Here is an 8,190-nt window from a genome sequence, read left to right as displayed (position 1 = left end):
GGGGAATGGGAAGATGGGAAATTGGGGAAGGGGAATAGGGGGGATAGTGAATGGGGGGATCTTGAGAGTGGGGAAGATGGGGAATGGAGGTGATGGGAATGTGGGCAATGGGGAATGGGAGTGAGACAGGGAATGGGAGGGGTTGGGGAATGGGAGAGATGGGGAATGGGGGAGAAGGGGAATGGGGGAGATGGGGAGTGGGGTGGATAGGGAATGGGGTGGATGGGGAATGGGGGAGATGGGGATGGGGAGATGGGAATGGGGAAGATGGGGAGATGGGAATGGGGAGATGGGGAATGGGGGGGATGGGGAATGGGGGAGAAGGGGAATGGGGGAGATGGGGAGTGGGGTGGATAGGGAATGGGGGTGGATGGGGAATGGGGGAGACGGGGAATGGGGGAGATGGGGAATGAGGAGATGGGGAATGGGGAGATGGAATGGGGGAGATGAGGAATGGGGAGACGGGGAATGGGGTGGATGGGGGAATGGGGAGTTGGGAATGGGGGAGATGGGGAATGGGGGAGATGGGGAATGGGGGAGATGGGAATGGGGGAGATGGGGATGGGGAGATGGAATGAGGGAGATGGGAAATGGGAAATGTGGGGAAATGCGGAAGATGGGAAATGGGGGAGATGGGGAATGGGGAGATGGGAAGGGGGAGAGGGAATGGGGGAGATGGGGAATGGGGGAGATGGGGAATGGGGGTGATGGGGAATGGGGAGATGGGGATGGGGGAGATGGGAATGGGGGAGATGGGGAATGGGGGTGATGGGGAATGGGGGGATGGGAATGGGGGAGACGGGGAATGGGGAGATGGGTTATGGGGGAGATGGGAATGGGGGAGATGGGGAATGAGGGAGATGGGAATGGGGGAGAGGCGGGAATGGGTGAGACAGGGAAAGGGGTGGATGAGGAATGGGGTGGATGGGGAAATGGGGGATGGGGGAATGGGGGATGGGGAATGGGGGGGGATGGGGAATGGGGGTGATGGGGAATGGGGTGGTGATGGGGAATGGGGATGGGGAAAAGGGGGGATGGGGAATGGGGGATGGGGAATGGGGAGAGGGGAATGGGGGAAGATGGGGAATGGGGATGATGGGGAGATGGGGAATGGGGGAGATGGGAATGGGGAAGATGGGGAATGGGGAAGATGGGGAATGGGGTAATGGGGAATGGGGGAGATGGGGATGGGGGAGATGGGAATGGGGGTGATGGTGAATGGGGGCGATGGGAAATGGGGGGAGATGGGGCATGGGGAACATGGGGATGGGGAGATGGGAATGGGGGAGACGGGGAAATGGGGGGTGCTGAAGAATGAGGGGAGATAGGAATGGGGGGAGATATGGGGAATGGGGGAGATCGGGAATGGTGGGACATTTGGGAATGGGGGAGATGGGGAATGGGAAGATGGGAAATGGGGGGAAGGGGAATAGGGGGATAGTGAATGGGGGGATCTTGAGAGTGGGGAAGATGGGGAAGGATGGGGGGATCTTGAGAGTGGGGAAGATGGGGAATGGAGGTGATGGGAATGTGGGCAATGGGGAATGGGAGTGAGACAGGGAATGGGAGGGGTTGGGGAATGGGAGAGATGGGGAATGGGGGAGAAGGGGAATGGGGGAGATGGGGAGTGGGGTGGATAGGGAATGGGGTGGATGGGGAATGGGGAGATGGGGATGGGGAGATGGAATGGGGAAGATGGGGGAGATGGAATGGGGAGATGGGGAATGGGGGGGATGGGGAATGGGGGTGATGGGAATGGGGGAGATGGGAATGGGGAGATGGGGAATGGGGTGGATGGGGAATGGGGGAGACGGGGAATGGGGGAGATGGGGAATGAGGAGATGGGAATGGGGAGATGGAATGGGGGAGATGAGGAATGGGGAGACGGGGAATGGGGTGGATGGGGAATGGGGAGTTGGGGAATGGGGGAGATGGGGAATGGGGGAGATGGGGAATGGGGGAGATGGGAATGGGGAGATGGGGATGGGGAGATGGGAATGAGGGAGATGGGAAATGGGAAATGTGGGGAAATGCGGAAGATGGTAAATGGGGGAGATGGGGAATGGGGGAGATGGGAAATGGGGGAGATGGGAATGGTGGAGATGGGGAATGGGGGAGATGGGGAATGGGGGTGATGGGGAATGGGGAGATGGGGAATGGGGGAGATGGGGAATGGGGGAGATGGGGAATGGGGGTGATGGGGAATGGGGGGATGGGAATGGGGGAGACGGGGAATGGGGGAGATGGGATTGGGGGAGACGGGGAATGGGGTGGATGAGGAATGGGGTGGATGGGGAATTGGGGTGATGGGGAATGGGGGGATGGGGAATGGGGGATGGGAAATATGGGGGATGGGGAATGGGGGTGATGGGCAATGGGGGGGTGATGGGGAATGGGGGATGGGGAATGGGGGGAAGGGGAATGGGGGATGGGGAATGGGATGACGGGGAATGGGGAAGATGGGGAATGGGGATGATGGGGAAGATGGGGAATGGGGAATGGGGGAGATGGGAATCGGGAAGATGGGGAATGGGGAAGATGGGGAATGAGGATGATGGGGAATGGGGTAGATGGGGAATGGGGAAGATGGGGAATGGGGAAGATGGGGAATGTGGGGGGATGGGGAATGGGGAAGATGGGGAATGGGGAAGATGGGGAATGGGGGGGTGGGGAATGGGGGGAAGGGGTATGGGGGAATGGGGAATGGGATGACGGGGAATGGGGAAGATGGGGAATGGGATGATGGGGAAGATGGGGAATGGGGGAGATGGGAATCAGGAAGATGGGGAATGGGGAAGATGGGGAATGAGGATGATGGGGAATGGGGGAGATGGGGAATGTGGGGGGATGGGGAATGGGGGGATGGGGAATGGGGAGATGGGGAATGGGTTGATGGGGAATGGGGGAGATGGGGAATGGGGGAGATGGGGAATGGGGAGATGGAATGGGGGAGATGGGAATTGGGGTGATGGGGAATGGGGGAGATGGGGAATGGGGGTGATGGGAATGGGGGAGATGGGAATGGGGAGATGGGGAATGGGGGGTGATGGGAATGGGGGGATGGGGAATGGGGGTGATGGGGAATGGGGGGATGGGGAATGGGGGTGATGGGAATGGGGGAGATGGGAATGGGGAGATGGGGAATGGGGGTGATGGGAATGGGGGAGATGGGAATGGGGAATGGGGGTGATGGGAATGGGGGAGATGGGGGAGGGGTGAAGCGGGGATCTGGGTACCGGGGGGGGGGGGGGGGGGGTGATGGGGATCTGGGATCTGCCTACATTCCCGGAACAGCCGCTTCCCGGGGATTTGGTGCCGATGGAGGAGCCGCGGAGCCGAATCTTACCATAAACATGCGGACTGCCGGCGTCTCTCCCGGAGCCTCTCCCGGTCTCTCCCGGAGCCTTTCCCGGTTTCTGCCGGTCTCTCCCGGAGCCTCTCCCGGAGCCTCTCCCGGTCTCTCCCGGAGCCTCTCCCGGTCTCTCCCGGAGCCTCTCCCGGTCTCTCCCGGAGCCTCTCCCGGTCTCTCCCGGAGCCTCTCCCGGTCTCTCCCGGAGCCTCTCCCGGTCTCTCCCGGAGCCTTTCCCGGTCTCTCCCGGAGCCTTTCCCGGTCTCTCCCGGAGCCTTTCCCGGAGTGTTTCCCGGATCCTCCTCCTGGGGCAGCGCGGGTTTCAGGAATGTCCTCCTGGCCGGGCAGTGGCTGCGTTAAAGACAGGAGTGTGACAGGGAGAGAGAGAGTCTGTGAGGGAGGGAGGGAGGGAAGGAGTCAGTCTGTGAGGGAGGGAGGGAAGGAGTCAGTCTGTGAGGGAAAGAGGGAGGGAGTCAGTCCGTGAGGGAGGGAGGGAAGGAATCAGTCTGTGAGGGAGGGAGGGAGGGAGTCAGTCTGTGAGGGAGGGAGAGAGAGAGTCAGTCTGTGAGGGAGGGAGGGAAGGAGTCAGTCTGTGAGGGAGGGAGGGAAGGAGTCAGTCTGTGAGGGAAAGAGGGAGGGAGTCAGTCCGTGAGGGAGGGAGGGAAGGAATCAGTCTGTGAGGGAGGGAGGGAGGGAGTCAGTCCGTGAGGGAGGGAGGGAAGGAATCAGTCTGTGAGGGAGGGAGGGAGTCAGTCCGTGAGGGAGGGAGGGAGTCAGTCCGTGAGGGAGAGAGGGAGGGAGTCAGTCTGTGAGGGAGGGAGGGAAGGAATCAGTCTGTGAGGGGAGTGAGGGAAGGAGTGAGGGAGGGAGTCAGTCTGTGAGGGAGGGAGGGAGGGAGGGAATCAGTCTGTGAGGGAGGGAGGGAGGGAATCAGTCTGTGAGGGAGGTAGGGAAGGAGGGAGGGAGGGAGTCAGTCTGTGAGGGAGGGAGGGAGGTAGGGAAGGAGGGAGGGAAGGAGTCAGTCTGTGAAGGAGGTAGAGAAGGAGGGAGGGAGGGAGTCAGTCTGTGAGGGAGGTAGGGAAGGAGGGAGGGAGTCAGTCTGAGAGGGAGGTTGGGAGGTAGGGAAGGAGGTAAGGAAGGAGGGAGGGAGTCAGTCTGTGAGGGAGGTTGGGAGGTAAGGAAGGAGGGAGGGAGTCAGTCTGAGAGGGAGGTTGGGAGGTAGGGAAGGAGGGAGGGAGTCAGTCTGTGAGGGAGGGAGGGAAGGAGGGAGGGAGGGAGTCAGTCTGTGAGGGAGGGAGGGAAGGAGTCAGTCTGTGAGGGAGGTAGGGAAGGAGGGAGGGAGGGAGTCAGTCTGTGAGGGAGGGAGGGAAGGAGTCAGTCTGTGAGGGAGGGAGGGAAGGAAGGAGGGAGGGAGTCAGTCTGTGAGGGAGGGAGGGAAGGAAGGAGGGAGGGAGTCAGTCTGTGAGGGAGGGAGGGAAGGAGTCAGTCTGTGAGGGAGGTAGGGAAGGAGGGAGGGAGTCAGTCTGTGAGGGAGGGAGGGAAGGAGGGAGGGAGTCAGTCTGAGAGGGAGGTTGGGAGGTAAGGAAGGAGGAAGGGAGGGAGTCAGTCTGTGAGGGAGGGAGGGAAGGAGGGAGGGAGGGAGTCAGTCTGTGAGGGAGGGAGGGAAGGAGTCAGTCTGTGAGGGAGGTAGGTAAGGAGGGAGGGAGTCAGTATGTGAGGGAGGTTGGGAGGTAAGGAAGGAGGGAGGGAGGGAGTCAGTCTGTGAGGGAGGGAGGGAAGGAGGGAGGGAGGGAGTCAGTCTGTGAGGGAGGGAGGGAAGGTGTCAGTCTGTGAGGGAGGTAGGGAAGGAGGGAGGGAGGGAGTCAGTCTGTGAGGGAGGGAGGGAAGGAGGGAGGGAGGGAGTCAGTATGTGAGGGAGGTTGGGAGGTAAAGAAGGAGGGAAGGAGTCAGTCTGAGAGGGAGGTAGGGAAGGAGGGAGGGAAGGAGTCAGTCTGTGAGGGAGGTTGGGAGGTAGGGAAGGAGGGAGGGAGTCAGTCTGAGAGGGAGGTAGGGAGGGAGGGAGTCAGTCTGTGAGGGAGGTAGGGAAGGAGTCAGTATGTGAGGGAGGTAGGGAAGGAGGGAGGGAGGGAGTCAGTCTGTGAGGGAGGGAGGGAGGTAGGGAAGGAGGGAGGGAGGGAGTCAGTCTGTGAGGGAGGTAGGGAAGGAGGGAGGGAGTCAGTCTGAGAGGGAGGTAGGGAAGGAGGGAGGGAGGGAGTCAGTCTGTGAGGGAGGTAGGGAAGGAGGGAGGGAGGGAGTCAGTATGTGAGGGAGGTTGGGAGGTAAGGAAGGAGGGAGGGAGTCAGTCTGTGAGGGAGGTTGGGAGGTAAGGAAGGAGGGAGGGAGTGAGTCTGAGAGGGAGGTTGGGAGGTAAGGAAGGAGGGAGGGAGTCAGTCTGTGAGGGAGGTTGGGAGGTAAGGAAGGAGGGAGGGAGTCAGTCTGTGAGGGAGGTTGGGAGGTAAGGAAGGAGGGAGGGAGTCAGTATGTGAGGGAGGTTGGGAGGTAAGGAAGGAGGGAGGGAGGTTGCATGCTGCCTCGGGGCTGGGCAGCGCCGCTGGGCTCACACTGAAACATTAACTCGCTCCCTCCTCATTCCCAGAGGAAAATCCCAGGCAGATTCTCCCTCTGCTCCTGGAATGATGGCAACAGGAGTCCTGGCAGCTGGTGCCTTTGCTCTTCCTGTTCTTGTTGTTGCTGGGGGGGGGGGTGCAGATTGTCACTGTGACCCCCCTCCTCTCTGCACACTGACCAGGATAACGGTGTGAGCACACACTCACACTCACTCACACTCTCTCTGGCACGTCTCCCAGTACACCCCTCCTCACAGAGACACAGAGCCGATTTTAATCATTGTCATTCCTTCTGATGTAATATTCCCCCAGGCTCTCTCACAGAGGCATTAATTTCCAGATCCAGGGAGGGAGGGGGGTGAACATCATCATATTTCCTGCAAACCTTTCCCCAGCTCGGCTCCAATACTGGGGACTTGTTGAGAAAAATGCACGGGCTGATAGAATGATTGCATTTGCATTTCAATATATTTTTCTATATGTGTGTGTTTTCCAGTTGCTGTATTGGCTGCCGGCTATTGGGAGGGCAGTGAGGTGAATCTGTCTGCATTGTAAAGAGGGTCCTTGCTACCTGCCCCCAGGGCACACAGCCCCATTTCAATTACAACTCCGTGTCTGCCACTAACATTTCTCAGCCAGCTCCGCCGGCCATTGGCCTCAATTGCTTTGTTTCTTTTGAAACTAGACACACAGATTTTTCTATTCTCCCCTCTCCCTCCCTCCACGTGTCGTTTTAATTTCTCCCCGCGCCTCTCCTCATTTCATTATTGGGTAAAAGCTAAACTTTTTCTCCCACTTTCTAACCCTGTTTGGTATAACTTTGCATTGAGTAATTAGACTGCAGATTGAAATTTACCCCCCACCCCCCCATGCTATTTAATAAATGCTTTCGCCCCCACCCCCCTTTCCCCTCGACCCCCGAGTTGTGTGGCAACGTGGAGCAAGTTTGTTCGCCAGTTACACAAACTGGGGGAAATCCCAGTTAGCTGCAGCTGAATCCCTGTACTTTCTCTCTCTGTATATCTATCCCTTTTAAAACCTGATCTTTGGCGCCAACTAGCTAAATATTCATGCAAGTGTAACTTTGTGGAAAGGTTAAGTGTAACGTTATTAGGCTGCACGCAGTAATGTATAGGGTGAGATGTGAACTTTATAGTAACTCTGCAGATTATATTAACCAAGGTTTTTTTGACATTTCCTTTCTGGACCCATTTTTGAAATATTAATATCTCAAGTAAAGTTAATATTATTTGGAATGTCATACAAAGCAGTGGAGTATCCTACAGTCATTGACTGGCAACCTCATACTCACCCATGGCAATTTCTTCTGATTGTTGTGTTTATTTTGAACAATGAATTGCCCCAATGTGGTGATTGGATATTTACTGTCCATCCCAAGTTAACTTCTGGAGGTACTTGGCTGTCTTCTTGAACCACTGATATTGTAGAATCCCTACAGTGCAGAAGGAGGCCATTCGGCCCATTGAGCCTGCATCAGTACTCTGAAAGAGCACTCCACCTAGGACACCCCCCCCCCCCCCCCCCCCCCCGCCCCATCCTCATAACCCAGTAACCCCACCTAACCTTTTGGACACTAAGGGGCAATTTAGCATGTTCCATTCACCCAACCTGCACATCTTTGGACAGTGGGAGGAAACCAGAGCACCCCGGAGGAAACACGCGCAGGCACGGGGAGAACGTGCAGATTCCGCACAGTCACCCAAGGTCGGAATCGAACCTGGGACCCTGGCGCTGTGGGGCAATAGTGCTAATCACTGTACCACCGTCATACCCAATTTGGTACAAGTGGCACCATTTCATTGACTGAGAACCAGGAATAAAACAACACAAATCATTCTCCATTTCAATATCCTGAAGTGTTTTTAAAAAGAGCAAAAGGACATATGTAAACCATTTAGATTTTGCTATCTTTATTTTTTCTACTCTCAGTCTAACATAGAGAATTTCCTGATTTAGTCACTTCCTGATTCATACAGTCACAGAGTTTTACAACACAGAATGAGGGTCTTGGGGGTTATGGGGAGAAGGCAGGAGAATGGGGATGAGAAACATCAGCCATGATTGAATGGCCGAGCAGACTCGATGGGCCGAGTGGCCTAATTCTGCTCCAATGTCTCATGGTCTTTGTGGTGATATGCATATGCACAGCAACGTTTCTAGTTGGATGTACGACCTCCGGCCAGCAGATGGGGGACAGTGATTCACCATGTGACT

Source organism: Scyliorhinus canicula, chromosome 9 (assembly GCF_902713615.1).
Source record: "Scyliorhinus canicula chromosome 9, sScyCan1.1, whole genome shotgun sequence".
Taxonomy (NCBI): Eukaryota; Metazoa; Chordata; class Chondrichthyes; order Carcharhiniformes; family Scyliorhinidae; genus Scyliorhinus; species Scyliorhinus canicula.
This window is presented reverse-complemented; position numbering follows the sequence as displayed.